The sequence below is a fragment of the Ovis aries genome, chromosome 6, assembly GCF_016772045.2.
Source record: "Ovis aries strain OAR_USU_Benz2616 breed Rambouillet chromosome 6, ARS-UI_Ramb_v3.0, whole genome shotgun sequence".
NCBI classification, from domain to species: Eukaryota; Metazoa; Chordata; class Mammalia; order Artiodactyla; family Bovidae; genus Ovis; species Ovis aries.
The window spans coordinates 72,183,012-72,199,595 of NC_056059.1; the positions used below are offsets into that span (position 1 = coordinate 72,183,012).

General features: G+C 40.7%; 1 protein-coding gene across 2 annotated transcripts in view; it reads left to right on the forward strand.

Annotated features, from left to right (window-relative positions):
* The first annotated feature begins 580 nt into the window (after positions 1-580).
* CRACD (capping protein inhibiting regulator of actin dynamics) overlaps positions 581-16,584 on the forward strand; it is a 289,192-nt gene continuing 273,188 nt past the window's right edge. For both annotated transcript variants that reach the window (XM_060417125.1, XM_060417128.1), the window contains exon 1: positions 581-750. The gene's annotated coding sequence lies outside the window, so the exon portion shown is untranslated. The remainder of the gene's footprint in view (positions 751-16,584) is intronic.

A 16,584-nucleotide genomic window follows, 5' to 3' on the forward strand; every position in this document is an offset into this window, starting at 1 on the left:
TACAGCCACTCCGCAAAGCAATTTCGAGCCTTTCTACTTTTGTGTGGCATCTTGCAACTTGTTTGACTTTCAGGAGTCCCCATGCCATTCTTATGGTCGGGGCTCTGCAGGGGAAAACTCCCTAGGGAGTCCAGGTCGCTCCCCTAGTCTCTCGCTCATCCCGGTACCGGGGGCCGGATTTGCACCCCGTGGAGGGTGATAACTGATGGTCCCGAGTTCCTATCCCACGTAAGCCTCCCTGTGAGCCCATTACAGTAACCTCAGACCCCACAGGTCAGCCGGGCCATCCCCGGCGGTGGTGGAGAGGACACTGACCAATCCCACGCCCTTGCCTGTGATCAGCTCCGATTTCTGGGCACCACCACCCCCAGGGGAAGGGAGCCGTCCAGCGGCTTCTTTCCTGGAGGGCTCGAAAGGAAACCGGGCTCTCCAGTCCCCGTGGCAGGGCCCGGCGGTTCAGGGGCGAAGCCGGGCGGGGCCGCGGCGGGCGCGGGTCCGAGCGCCCGAGGCGCGGGCGGAGCATGTGACCACGCCGCGCGGGGCCGGGCTCGCAGTGCCGCGCGGCGGCGGCGGCGGGGAGAGCAATGGAGGCCGTGGCCGCCTGAGAGGCGGGTGCGCTGCCGGTGCTGCTGCGGAGGCTGCTGGTGCCGCGGGAGCGCCGCGGACATTGCACTGGCGCCTGCCGCCCGCGCGGGATCGCCACCGCCATCTAGCCACTTTCCCAGCCCCGGCTCCCGGCCGGGACGTCAGGTGAGCGCTCTCCCGGCCCGCGGCCGGAGCCAGACAATGGGTGCAGCGGGCGGGCTTCTCCCTTTCCCTGGCGACCCCCGGCCCAGGCCCCCGCGGCGGCCCGGGATTCCCGACCTTGCCCCTGCCCTGGGTTAGTGGGCTCGGCTGGGCGGGTCGTGGACTCCGGGGCGGTGTCCCCGCGCGTGCAGCGTGGACTCTCCCCGAGGCACCAGGCGCGTGGTGTGCGCGGCTCTGGATCCCACGCGAGGAACCTGCGGACGGGCTGCGCCCCCGGTAACTTGCCGAAAGCGTGGGACCTTTAAATTCCCTCTGTCCTTCCCGCGCCGCGGCATCCGGTCCTGGGGTCTCCGGCTCGGGTCCCGGCTGTGGCGGGGGTCAAAGCGAGACCTCGCCGTTTGGGATCTCGGGCGCTGACCGGGGCTCAGCCCTGCCTCCCACCGCCACCACCCCCCGCAACTGCATTGCTTTGTTTAACCTCTGCCGAGCCATTTCGCACAAACTCTTGTTGCTCCAATTCTGATGAGCCACCAGTTTGATGGCTGAGGCAAGACAAAGGTTTCCCCTGTTTACAAGGGCTGCAGCCGGGACACTGCACGCTGCCAGTGATGTAAAAATGTGTTTTCCTTATCTTCTCCCCCGGGTTCTTGCGATGGTTTTCCTGGTTCTATAACCGTTCTTTCTTGCAGAGCTCTGTAGTGGCGAGATTGGACCTCCTAGCCCTACCGAGACGGTGGGTGGGGAATGGCTTTTATTCCTGCTTATCAGTAAACAGAAGGGCAGAGGGTTACATTTGAGGTGTTCTCAGAATAGAGGCATCGTAATTCTACATTTTAAGAGACAATACAAAAAAAAATGTTTAAAGGACACATGGATTCAGTGGATGGGCGGGGTGGCAGGGGGCAGAAAACCTAATAACTGTGAACATGTGTTGTGAAATTTTAATATGGTTTTAAGAATAATGGCCCGGAAACTGATCTGGTGTAGGTGAGGGAGTGCGTGTGTGAGGAGGGGTGGTGTTGCTGGAGAGGGAGTGGTTAGAATACAAAGAATAAGGCAATGTCAGTAAAAGGTTCTTAGTCAATATCCTGTAGCAAATTTTCAGTTCATCAAGTTGTCATTAAATCATCATTCTTCTGTAAAAATCACCTGTAGTAGTTGTTGAATTATATATAAAATGGCTAACAATTATTTGGCATTGTAATGTGACTCAGGAATCTGAAAACAACAGTCAATTTTGAGTAATTTTAAAAAATCAACAAAGGAAAGATGCTTCCACCACTCCCGCCTTTATTCTCTGAGAAAACTGAATCCTGGTTGGATATATTCAACAAAAAATTAACCTGTAAGAAAAAAAAATTTCAAAAGCAGGGTTTTTTTAAGAAACATTTTTGAAAAATGCATCTTACATAAGTGATATGGATGATTTCATTACTCCAACTCAAATATGTGAAGGGAAGAAAATCAAGGCTACTAGATTGCCCTTTTCCAGTATTAAAATGTAGTTTCTTCCAAACCCCTATATTTACAGTCACCTCTGAAATGGAGAAACTTTCACTCTAAAGACTTAGCAGTCACTTAGCACTGAATTTGGAGTTGGGAAGATAATACTGACTTGACATACTTAGGCAGTTGGCTTGAGAAACAAAAGCTTCCATTGAGGGAGGGGATGTAAGTATACTTACGGCAGATTCACCATTGTTGTACAGCAGAAAACAACACAACTTGTAAAGCAATTATCCTCCAATTAAAAATAAAATTTTAAAAAGTAAAAAAGAAAGCTTTCACATAGTTCTTTGCAAGCTATAAAGCACTGTAATAAATGTAAGTTATTATTATTGCTAGATGAGGAAGTTGTATTTTACAATTTTCCCTTACGCAGTTTCAGGAAAATTAATTGAAATTAATATGAAATTCTCCAGGGTAGGGGACTTCCCTGGTGGTCCAGTGGTTAAGACTTGGTGCTTCCACAGCAGGGGCACAAGTTCAGTCCCTCGCCGGGGAACTCGAGATTCTGAAAGCAGTGCACCATGGCCAAAAAAAAAAAAAAATTCTCCATGGTAAGGGATGGTCTGGTACATACTAGGTGTTCAGTAAATAATTGAAGAAAGAATGAATTAATGAAAAATAAAATGCAAGTGGATAAAATATGCATACAGATTGAGTTGGTTTACTTCTTTTAGTTTAATGAACATTTACTGAAGGCCTGTTGTGTGCCAAGAACTGTATGGACTGTTTGCACATACAGTTTATAAAAGCCTGGTGACTTTCCTGTTTTGATTATGTGTGATTTATGTTTCTATGAAGACCGGGGCCCCTTGGGTCCTGTTAATGATCATCTCATATAACTGAATAGCACAGTAGAACATTTCACTTGTTATACCTACAAATACTTTCTCACAATGGCCTGTGGGGAGGCAGGACAGATACTATCATTCCTGTTTTGTAGGTGAGGAAATCCAGACACAGCGAGATTAAATGACTTGCCAGCTCCTCACCACGGAAGCAATAGTGCCAGGGACAGAAGGGGACCTCATGCCTGGTGCTTTCATCTCTGAATCACATTGTCTTCTCCCCAATATGCTGCACCTCGACAAAATCTCCCTTGAATTAGACCTCATGAAAAAGTCTACCTTTTGAATAACTTTTACATAAGGAAAAGTTATATCTTACCACCCGCTAAGTGGAATGGTTGATTGGGAAAGTTCTGGAGACAGGTGACTAAATTTGAACTCTGGGTTTACCACTTGTTAGCTCTGCATCTTTGGCAAGTGACTTAATATGTCTAAATCTCAGTTTTCTCGTCTGTAAAATAGTGTAAGTAACTACCTACTTGCCTTATAGGATTTGAGGCAGGATCAAATTAAATAATGTGCTTAGCATAAAGCTTAGCATAATGCTTAGCACAATGTCTAGTAGAAACTAAGCATTCAGTGTCAGCTGATTATTTTTATTCTCATTATTGTAATGAAGCAGTGGCTTTTAAACTTTTTTTTTCGCACAATAAAATGTTTTACTTTGCCATCCGATATACAGATACATTACAGATGTGTTTAGGTAAAAAAGTTAGGTTTAGGTAAAAAATGCTTAGACTTCCTATGTGTGCAATGCATTTTTATATCTTTCATTCTGTTTTATTTAGAAATGCTGGTTGAAATACACTAAATGATTTCACATCCCATTAATGCACCAGGACCTGCAGTTTGAAAAGCACTAGTGTTAAGGATAATCAGGTTAATGAGTGCATTAAAGACAAGTCTTTTTTTGAACCTTTATATTTTTCCTTCTAATTATTTACAACATCTTCTGAAATTTGAATGTTAAATTACACTGAAAACAGATTCTTACACATTTCTTAGTAATTATAACCGTATATTGAGTATTTATTACTGTCTAGATACTGTGCTAAGCAGTCTATTTTTGTACGTTATCTAATTTAGTGCTTGTAACAGCCTTGTAAGAAGGTCTTCTGTTTCCATTTGATAATTGAAATTAAGACTCAAAGAGGTTTTATGAACTTGCCCAAGGTCATAAAGTTAGTGAGAGATGAAGCAAGAGTTCAGGGTTCTTTTTGACCCCAAAGCTCTCTGCTCTTCCAGCCCCAACCCTCTGTTCTCAGGTTCTCCCAGTGATTTCTGAAGATGTAGTATTCCTTCTCTTAGATAAATTTGAATGGCAATATTGAGAACTTACCTGTTGTGGTACATCTTTTGCAGTTTCCTTTGAAATGACTCATTTGAAGAAAATTTTCAAGTTAGTAAGTAAGAAAGCATACTGCATAGACCAGTATTTCATTTTGACTTTGGCTGGTCTTTGATGTAAACATTTTGAAATAGCTTCTCAGGTTTTTATGATAGAGTCAATTAATTGGTCAGTTTTATTGAGCACCCAAAGGTTTAATATATCTTTGGAAGAGACATGAAATAGCCGTGTAACTATAAAAAGACTTCATTACAAATGAATGTCGGCTTTTGTTAAGGCACAAAATGAAGACTTAAGAGCTACAAAGAGTACTTTATAGTATATTGATTTGTTTCAAACTCACCAGGCAGTTAAGTACTTGTTTTGTAAAGTGCTTGTAAGAAACCACCACTAACTGTACTATTAATTTTTTTGTTTTTGTATTTCAGTTCCTTGCAAATGTCTCTTAAAATTTTAGTACTATTTTAATTTTTTTGGTGGTCCTGGAACTTTTCTCCTCTTTTCAAAATATTGTGAGAAAGAATTAAGGAAATATATTTTATAAATAGTACTTAGAAACACGTGACAATGGAAAGGCAGATATCATTGTTTCTTTCCCCTTTATGTCTGACAGATTCAGGCTCTTTTGTTGTCTGATTGGATGCATAGGGTTGTAACTTATAAATAAGATAATTACAGGGGCTTAAAGATATATAAATACACGCTTGCTTTTGCAAAATGGCTTCCACATGCATGGAGCTTTAAACTTTCACTGGTATGTTTAACTAATTTACTTGTTGAATTAAGGTTGGTGTTTTCAAAACTGACAGGTTTTTAAAATCAGTTTGTATAGATCATGATGATATTTTGGACAAAGAACAGCAATTTCTTGGTTTTGTGAAACCGCATATTTTCCTCAACCATCATTTTCTATTAAGATTAAAGTGAGTATATTGTTTCAGTTATTGTTGGACATCAGATTTTATCCATAGACGAACCCTCAAAAATTCCTTTTGCTTCTAATGAAATTGTGTATAATTGTCATAAGCGTGTATTTTATGCTTATTTTATTAATTTATTCCTTTTGTGTAACTCTTGATTCTTAGTGGATTGGCATAGTTTTTATTCTAGTTATTGAATGGTCACTAATTTTTTTATGTTCAAGCAGGCAAATTGGGTTCTCATTACATTTTGTACTACTTTTATTCTTGATGTGAACATTCTTAGAGATAAAAAGAGGAACATCAATTTAGATGTGAACTTGCGCTAGTGCCTTCGAGGCAGATACATATGCAAATTTGTATCTACATATATGTATGATTTCCAGTTACATGAGAAGTGCATGGTTACAAACTCTTAATCCATAAATTAAAAAATAATCTTAAGTAACTTTGTGGAAATAAAAAAACTGAGTAAAAACCTTTAAGAGATGTTGAGTGCTGTGTGTGTATGTGTATGTGTGTGTGTGTGTGTGTGTGTGTGTGTGTGTGTGTGTCTGCTCCGTTGGGTCCGACTCTTCGAGACCTCATGGGATTTAGTCCACCAGGCTTCTCTTTCCATGGGATGTTCCAGGGAAGAATACTGTAGTGGGTTGCCATTTCCTTCTCCAGGGGATCGTCCTGATTCAGGGATTGAACCTGCATCTCCTGCGTCTCCTGCATTGGCAGGTGGATTCTTTACCACTGAACCACCCGGGAAGCGCGTTGAATGCTTTGGTCACATGTTATCAGGAATATTTAAGAAAGCAAATAGAACATCCATATATAAAGCTTTTATGTTGAGTTTGCATGTGGAAAGGTGATTCTGTATAAACTGTCAAAAATGAAGTGCATAAATAATTTCAGTCCGATTTAAAAATCTTCACCAGCTCTTCCAGATGTTTGTAGAGTTTTTGAAACAGTATACTTTGAAGTTTGCGTGGAAATTTTAATAAAGTTACTTCCAAAGCTGGTACTATTTTAAAAATGTGTCTTTGAGGAAAAGATACAGAACCCACATTCCCGAAACACTTTGGGGAATATTTAAATTGGAAGTAAGCACTCAGCTCACTAGGGACAGGTTGTTAGAATTTAGAGTAGATACCAGCTGCTAAGAAGTATTCTCAGTAACAAGAAAGGAGGGAACACTTGCAAAAACAAAAAGGCTTTTTACTAGGGAGGGTAGGAATACCCCACCCAGAGATCCACTGGCCTCGCTCCACTCCCTTGGAGAGGGGTTGGCTGGCACTAACGGGGGAGAAGGGGAGCATGTGGGGTCGCAGCGGGCAACAGAGATACTCAGTAATCTGAGATAAGCTGGATTCAATAAATAATCTGTGAAAATTCTTATATGTAATTGTTAACCCACAGCTTCCCCCCCTGGGAAGAAATAAAAACGAAAGCCCATGGCCCCAAGACCACTGTTGTTGGAAGAGGAAGCATGAGGACCCCGTTGTCAAAGCCAGTTGTGGTCTCAGGCCAGGGCCACAGCTGATACTCTTAGGGAAGCTTGTGATGAATTCAGCCGAGCTGATCAGACACTGCTGATGAATTCCAGCTGCCCTCAATGACTGCATTTTGTCTTTTCTTCATTTTGAAAAGTTCTTAATAAATGTAGAGTGACTTTTTCTCTACCACAGTATCATTGTGACAGATGCTGTGGGCTCGCTTGGCACTCGTTAAGATGCAGCTGCCCGGGCATGTTTGTGATGGGTTAACTGTTTTCTAGAGTTAATGAGGTCAGGGTCACAGGTTCAATTCCTGGGAAGGCCAGTTGCTTTGCTTTGTTCTCTGATCTCATATTGTGCTCTTAACCCGGACTAGCCATCTGGCGAAGGCAGATCGTTGATCACAAAGGGACTAATAAGCAGGACGGTGTGGGAGGAGCAGCGCGGATCTTCCTCAGTGGATATTGAGTAATTAAGAGAATCAACTACAAAAGCATGCATACTTTTGTGTTTCCTAGCATTGTCTTAATATGTGTAAGATAACGAGGTGGTCACATCATTTTCTTTGTCACTTCTGTTGAACTCCCATTTTTAACAGTTGTTTTTTCTAGTTCTGGGGCTTTGGAAATCTCATTTCAGTCGGCAGGTTTATGTTGTCTTGAATGTTCTTAGCTTCCTTGTACGTTTGTAGGCCAGTGACTCAGTGAGAAAAGGGTAAGGCTAACAGTGGAACAGACCACCTACTCAGTCGTTTGCAGATCTGACCCCATTTGAGTTAAAAATAAAAGTTAAAAAAGCAAAACACCCTTTTGAATGGGAATGAATAGACTGAGAATATCCAGGAAAATACTTTATAGTTTTTCTAAGCATACTTTATCTATAAATCTCTTATGCCCTTTATTAAAATTACATCTAGTGTCAAGTGAAATATCTGAGATCATCTAGACGAGTGCTGTCTCGTACAGTCCCTGGTCCCATGGGCATTTGAAATGTGGCCTGTCCAAATTGGGAGGAGCCCTAAGTATAAAATACACACCAGATTTCAAACACTTGGTATGAAAAAAAAGGGCAATATGTCATTGATATTTTAAAAATACTTTAACATGTTGAAATAATGTTTTAACTATATCAGATTAACTTAAGCATTATTAAAGTTAATTTTACCTTTTTTTTTTTTTTACTGTTTTGAAAATGTGTTTACTAGAAAGTTTTGTGTTTTGTGTTGACTATAAAAGCTACAGATGTGGCTTGCATTATATTTCTGTTGGGTGGTGGTGTTCTAGACCAGCCCTTCATTTTGCAAATGAGAAGCCCAAGTTCAGAGGTTAAGTAACTGAGCTGAGTTCTTTCCATTGCCTGTAACCTCTCCCTGCTAATAGGTTAGGTGTTCAGGAAGATGGGAACTCTTTGAACCATTAGAAGACCATTTAGTGCCTGACAGTTATCAAATGTTGCAAGGTCTATGCCTGAGTCATTGCATATTTAGGTATTATGCCAGGTGTGTGTGTGTGTAGGAGGGGGGCTTTGTTTTGTTTATGATGCTGATATTTAGGCTTTATTTTACCTTCCCATATAGGTCAGAGGCCATATAGCTTTATTTAGTTCTGAGAAAAACACATTAAATTAGACATTAACAGTTGTAACTCTGGGATAAATAAGATGTGGTGATCAGTCAAATGGGTACTTTATTGTGAAGATTTAGATAGTTTGAATGACCCTTGAGGACAAAGCAGCAAGCTTTTAGGGCTGTATTTCTTTTGTGTTCCGAAGGAAGAACTTACAGGCTGTTAGTTTCCCTCTCTTAATTATGGATGTGCCTGATACTCCAATCGAAAAAGAAATAGCCAGGATTGGGTGGTGTTAAGGTTGTGGCCTCCTATTGGGGCTTTCTGTCAGTTTTATGACATAATAGTCCTTAATTGGCAAAGATAGAAAGGAAGAAAACTGGGGGAAAATTGGAAGATTGAGATTGCCATATACACACTATTATATATAAAATATATCACTAATAAGGACCTACTTAACACAGGGAACTCTACTGAATACTCTGTAATGGCCTATCGGGGAAAAGAATCTTAAAAAAGAGTGGGTATCTGTGTTTGTATAACAGATTCACTTTGCTGTACACCTGAAACTCATGCGGCATTGTAAACCAATATACCCCAATAAAAATTAAAAAAAAAAACAAACCTCAGGACCCAATTTGTTATTTCTAGTTGAGATTTGTATTTTCCTAATCAACATAGGCAGCTCAGATTACCATCTTAAAGAAGTTTACATTATGTAGCTTCAGATCTATTCTCCCCCACCCCGCCCCAGCCCGCTCAGAGGTGTAAGTCACTATCAGTTTGTTATCAGTGACAACTTGTGAACAACAACTTTGTCAGGCCACCTCTGACACTTCGATCACTCTGATCATCCATACTAGGTAGTAATGTGCGTGAGCTTACCCTTCTAATAGGGGCATTCTGGAGTTTGAGAGAAGATACACAATTACTTCCTGAAGGGTGGTTTATAAACGTAATTCCAGATTATCATTTTTCTGTGCTTTTTGTCTGTTACAAACAACCCGGGTAGAGGATAAGTACTAGAATCAAAACAGGATAGCGATCTTTGAATGGTTACCTTGGAGTAAACCAAAAATAAATAACAATGTCCTGCAGTATGAAGTTTAATGAAAAGCCCCATAACCACCAACGTTCTGTGCAGCCTGAGTTCACTGTACAAACTCAGTTGATCTCACGTCAGCAGATGTGTGTTGAGTGTTGCGCCCCGTGGGCTGGGCACTGTGGACTAGGCATCGTGGACATAACAGGAAAAGAACAAAGGTTGAGGGAATACAGGTCACGTGAATGAGAACTTTTGTTGTAGTTTCTAGCTTGAGAAAAGAATGTAGCATTTTAACGTTGCTGCAGAATGAATGAACACATGATGACGTTCTACAAGTCACTAGTTGATTTCACGTGTCGTGTTTGATGTCATGTCCCGTTTCTAGCAGTAACTGATTTTTTTCTAAAGTTTGGGTCATTGGGACAGTCATTTAGTATGCCAGAAGGCTTGCAGTCATGTTGACAGTCATACTGAACATGGAAGGGTAGTACATGTCCCCTGTGTTCCTCTTCCTTTCCCTGACCCAGCTGTTCACACCAGGTACTGTGGAGGTGCTGGTGAATATAAATGTGAAGAATTCAGGCTAGCAGAGAAGAAAGACAAGAATGTAAAATGTGCTGTGAGAGAACGTCCCAGTGCTGTGGGGACTCAGATGAAGGAGGACAGAATGAAGAAAGACAAGAAGGTAGTTTACAGAGGAGGTGATATTGGAGCTGGGTCTTGAAGGAGGGGTAGAATTTTGACAGATGGAGAGGGAGTGGAAGGGTATTCCAGAGGTAGGGAACAGAATGAGCAAAGATACAGCAAGCATGAAGCCATGACATGGAGGTGGCAGGAGCATTCAGGCATGGAAGGGAATGGCAGGAGGCCAGACCAGACATGTGGATCAGACAACATTTGGAGAGATTTGAAAGGCCAGAGAGTACTGACACTTTTTAAGCATCGGGGAGCTATCAAAAGCAGGGAGTGGCATAATTGCATCTACTTTGGAAGAATGCCTGGGAGTTAAGCTTGGTTCTAAAGCCAACTTTCCCTCTAGCCTAGTGACCACAGGCGAGTCACTTTACTCCTCTGAGCCTCAAATAATCTCGTGTAATACTTTGGCCACCTGATGCAAAGAGCCGACTCTGGAAAAGACCCTGACGCTGGGAAACATTAAAGGCAGGAGGAGAAGGGAGCAACAGAGAATGAGATGGTTGGATGGCATCACCACCTCAATGGACATGAGTTTGAACAAACTCTGGGAGATGGTTAAGGACAGGGAAGCCTGGCGTGCTGCAGTGCATGGGGTCTCAGAGTCAGATACAACTTAGCAGCTGAACAACAACAACAACAACAACAAATAAAAGCTTAGAGCAAGAGTTCTCCAGTCAAACAGTAAACAAAGACAGTGCTTCCAAGGGTTTGGTCTGTGCCAGGTCCTGTTGTTGGTGCTGGAATATGAGAGCAAACCTACAGGCAGGGCCCCTGAACTGCAGAGATATTCTGGTGGGAGAGAGGGACAAGAAGCAGTATGCAAATATGTATATAACAGTGTCAGGTTGCGATAAGTGCTAAAAGAAAGTCATGCTGAGTGAGTGGAGTGAGAAGTTTCTCGACAGAGAAACCTAGAGAACTTTGAATGAAGTGGAAGAAGCCTTGGAACAACATGGCATTTCTTCCAGAGCTCAAATCATCAGTGTAATTAAGTGAAAAGTTAGCTCTTTAACATTGATTAAAGTCAGTTTCCAAAAAGATGTTGTTCTTACAGTTTCATTTAGGTCTACCAGTATGGCTCTTGATGGGAAGACTCTTTAGCATTGCATCTTTGAAAAAGCTTGACTAAGCATAGTATAATCTCATTTTAGGAAACAGTTTTCTTCATATTCTGGAAAAAAGCCCGTTGTGTGGGTGGGTAATCCCGAATGTTATCCCTCAGCCCTTTATCCATCTCCAAGCTTGTGGCAAGGGAAGATGCTTGGCATTTAAGCCACTCGATTTAGGATGGCTGTTCAATATATCGAATGACTCTTCTATTTTAATATAAATTAAAATTAAGTGAGAGCCCTGGGAAAGCTCTGTTTTAATTAGAGTTGGAATGCATCTTAGGAGACCATTTCTGCCAGTTATAATCATAACAGTGGCGTTATGATTTTTTTTTTTTAAAGAAGCCTTACTTAATAAGCTGGGTCTTTCCTGAGGTCTTCAAGTTTATTTTATAGATGATTTTTGTTGAATCAAGTGAAAGGCAGAAGAATGCAAACATTCTTCTTGGACCCTAAACCTTTTTCTTGGAGATGTGAAACACCTGAGCAATAATCTGCAGGCGAGGGTACTTACGACTGGCTTGTTCTTGAACATGAACCATGAGGTTGGGAAATCTGGATTTACCATTTATTGAGGACCATTCACATAGAGGTTTTTTTTTTTTTAATATTACTCGAGTATAGTTGCTTTACAATATTGTGTTAATTTCTACTGTACAGCAAAGTGAATCAGCTATGCAAATATATACGTATCCCCTCTTTTTTTTTGATTTCCCTCCCATTTTGGGCACCACAGAGTATTCAGTAGAGTTCCCTGTGCTATAATGTAGGTATTCATTAGTTATCTATATTACACATGTCATCAGTAGTGTATACATGTCAATCACAGTCTCTCAGTTCATCCCATCCCCCTCCCTTTCCCCTGTGGTCACATAGAGTTTTGAACTGATTTCCCACAAATTGTGTCTATAGAGTTGGGAAGCTGGAGTGATAAACTGTGCCTTCAGAGATGGTGTAAGATGTGATCCCCGGCCTTCTGCTGGCATGGAATCCAGGGTGTTGCTTGTCTCCTTGCCTCATGGTTCACAGCCAGTGAGACTGGCCCCACCTGAATTATTTAACTCATCTTATCCTTAAGATAATTGTAAAGAGTTGTTCTAGAACTAAACAACGTACAAATTTGGGGCTTGCACATTTTTGTCTTTTCCTCATTTTCTTTTACTGAAGATTGAAATACCTCCTGGTCTTTGGTTCTGCCTGCTGATTGCTTATAATCCCTGCTCTGGATTACCTCATTCTGCCAGTCCCTTACAATATGATTTATCTTTTTAAAATTAAATTCTCATTATACTTCCCTATGAATCTTTCTTCCTTAGAATGGCTAGTTGTTTGGTATAGCTGAAGAAAGAGGAAGGAAGGAAAGGAGGGAAAGAAGAAAGGAAATTCTATGTGGACACTGTACTAATAGGTCATGTATATATTTAATTTGCTCATTATATTACATTAATTTTCAATATTCTATTTTTTCCCTCAAATGTTAAAAATATTTTTATTTGGTAAAATATTTACAACAGAATTTACCGTTTTTAGATGTACAGTTTATTAGCATTAAGTACATTCAGAATGTTGGCAACCATTACCATTATCCACATCCAGAACTTTTTCATATTCCAAACAGAAACTCTGTCTCTGTTAAACAATAACTCCTCATCCCCCCTGTCTCCTGGGAACCTCTATTTTACTTTCTGTCTCTGATCTAACTCTCTGTGAATTCCGGGTACCTCATAGAAGTGGAATCATACAATGTTTGTCCTTTCATGGCTGACTGACTTCACTTAGAATAATATTTTCAAGGTTCATTATGTTGTAGTATATATCAGATCTTCATTCCTTTTTATGGCTAAAGAAGATTCCACTATGTGTGTGTGTGTGTGTGTGTGTGTGTGTGTGTATAAAATGTATGTAAAATTTATTCATCTGTTGATGGACGTTTGGGTTGTTTCCACCTTTTGGTTACTGTGAATAATGCTTTTATGAACATGTTACATAAGTATCTGGTTGAGTCCCTGCTTTCTTTTCTTTTGGATATGTAGGTAGGAGTGGAATTGCTGGATTGTGTGGTAATTCATTGTTTAAGTTTTTGAGGACCTGCCAAATTGTTTTTCATGGGGACTATAACATTTTATTTTTTATTGTTTGGAATATTGTTGATCGACATTGTTGCATTCCTGGTGGCTCAGATGGTAAACAATCTGCCTGCAGTACAGGAGACCTGGATTTGGTCCCTGGATTGGGAAGGTCCACTGGAGAAGGAAACGGCAACCCACTCCAGTATTCTTGCCTGGGAAATCCCATGGAGAGAGGAGCCTGGAGGGCTACAGTCCATGGGGTCACAAAGAGTCGGACGTGACTGAAGTGACTAACACTTACTTACTTACTAACTATACCATTTTATTTTATTTTTAGTTAATTTTTATTGGCATGTAGTTGGTCTATAGTATTGTATTTGTTTCAGCTGTATAGCAAAGTGAATTAGTTATACATATACATATATCCGCGCTTTAGATTCTGTTCCCATATAGGTCATTACAGAGTGTTGATTAGAGTTCCCAGTGCTGTACAGTAGGTTCTTATTGGTTATCTATTTTATATATAGTAGTGGGAGAAGGCAATGGCAACCCACTCTAGTACTCTTGCCTGGAAAATCCCATGGATGGAGGAACCTGGTAGGCTGCAGTCCATGGGGTCCCTAGAAGTCACTTTCATGCATTGCAGAAGGAAATGGCAACCCACTCCAGTATTCTTGCCTGGAGAATCCCAGAGACGGAGGAGCCTGGTGGGCTGCCGTCTCTGACTGAAGCAACTTAGCAGCAGTAGCAGCAGCAGTGTGTGTATGTCAGCCTGAATTGCTCAGTTTATCCTCCCCCCATTTCTTCTTGGTAATAACCCTGTTTGTTTTCTCCATCTGTGACTCTATCCCTGTTTTGTAAATATATTCATTTGTACTCATTTTTTTAGATTCCACATATAAACGATACTGCATGATATAAACGATACTGCATGATATTTATCTTTCTGTAACTATACGATTTTAATGTTAGAACTATAACATATACAAGTTCCCACCAGCAGTGTACAAGGGTTTCAGTTTCTCCACGGCTTCGCTGGTGATTGCTTGTTGTAACAATTAATATTCTGTTGTATATGTATGCCACATTTTGTTTATTCATTTGTCAATGAAAACTTGGGTTCCTTCCATGTTTTAGCTATTGTAAATAATCCTGCTGTAAGCATGGGTATATAAATACCTCTTTGAGAACTTACTTTGAATTCTTTCGGGTATATACTCAGAAATGAACTGCTGGATCACATGGTAATTCTATTTTTAAATTTTTTGGGGAACAATTTTATTGTTTTCCACTGTGGCTATGCCATTTTACATCCCTACCTATAGTGAACAAGGGTTCTAATTTCTCTACATCCTCACCAATACCTGTTGTCTTTTATTTTTTTATAATAGCCATTCTGACAGGTATAAAGTGATACCTCACTGTGGATTTGATTTGCATTTCCCTAATGGTTAGTTATGTTGAACACTTTCAGTTCAGTTCAGTCACTCAGTCGTGTCTGACTCTTTGCGACCCCATGAATTGCAGCACGCCAGGCCTCCCTGTCCATCTCCACCTCCCGGAGTTACCTCAAACTCACGTCCATCGAGTCGGTGATGCCATCCAGGCATCTCATCCTCTGTCGTCCCCTCTTCCTTCTGAAGACTTTATCAAGTACTTATGGCCATTCCTGTTATCTTCTTTGGAAAAATATTTTTTTCAAGTCTTTTGCCCACTCTTGATGCTTGCTCCTTGGAAGAAAAGCTATGATCAACCTAGACAGCATATTAAAAAGCAGAGACATTACTTTGCCAACAAAGGTTCGTCTAGTCAAAGCTGTAGTTTTTCCAATAGTCGTGTATGGATGTGAGAGTTGGACTAAAAGAAAGCTGAGCCCTGAAGAATTGATAATTTTGAACTGTGGTGTTGGAGAAGACTCTTAAGTGTCCTTTGGACAGCAAGGAGATCCAGCCAGTCCATCCTAAAGGAAATCAGTCCTGAATATTCATTGGAAGGACTGATACTAAAGCTGAAACTCCAATACTTGGCCATCTGATGCGAAGGACTGACTCATTTGAAAAGACCCCAATGCTGGGAAAGATTGAAGATGGGAGGAGAAGGGGATGACAGAGGATGAGATGGTTGGATATCACCGACTCAATGGACATGAGTTTGAGTAAACTCCGGGAGTTGGTGATGGACAGGGAGGCCTGGCCTGCTGTAGTCCGTGGGGTCGCAAAGAGTCGGACACGACTGAGTGACTGAACTGAACTGAACTTGCCCACTTTTTGAATCAGATTGTTTGCTTTTTCGTTGTTGAGTTTTGGGAGTTCTCTGTATATTCTGACTATCAGTCCCTTATCAGATACATGATTTGCAAATATTTTCTTCCATTCCATGGTTGCCTGTTACTGAGCAGATAGTGTCTTTTGATGCACAAAATTTAAAACATTTTCGTGCAGTCTAATTTGTCTATTTTTTCACTTCTTACCTATGTCATTGGTGTCACATCCAAGAAATCCCTGCCAAATCCAATGTTGTGAAGCTCTTGTCTTATGTTTTCTTCTAAGAGTTTTATTGTTTTATGTCTTAACATTTTGTCCCATGATTAACTTTGAGTTAATTTTTGTGTATGGTGTTAGGAAAGGGTCCAACTTCATTTTTCTACATATGGGTATCAAGTTTTCCCAACAGTCTTCTGCTCTTTTCGCATTGAATTTTCTTAGTGCTCTTGTCAAAAATCACTTGCCCCTATATACAAGAGTTTATTTCTGGGCTCTCTATTGTATTCCATTGGTCTGTCTGTCTGTTTTTATGTCAATAGTACACTTTTTGGACTACTCTAACTTTGTAGTAAATTTTGAAATCAAGAATTGTGAATCTCCCAGTTTTGTTCTTCTTTTTCAAGATCTTTTTGGCTATTTGGAGCTCCTAGAGACATGAATTTTGGTATGACTTTTCTATGTCTGCCAAAAAATGCTGTTGGAATTTTGATAGAAGTTGCATTGAATCTGTAGATGACTTTGAGTAGTATTGACATCTTAACAATATCAAGTCTTCTTATCCATGAACATGGGATGTGTTTCCATTTATTTATATCTTTAATTTCTTTCAGAAGTGTTTTATAGTTTTCATGGTACAAGTCTACACCTCCTTAGTTAATTTTATCATTTTCCTTTTGATACTATTATAAATGGAGTTGTTTTTGTATTCATATTGTTCACTATATGTGTATAGAAATACAACTGATTTTTATGCTCTGACTTTG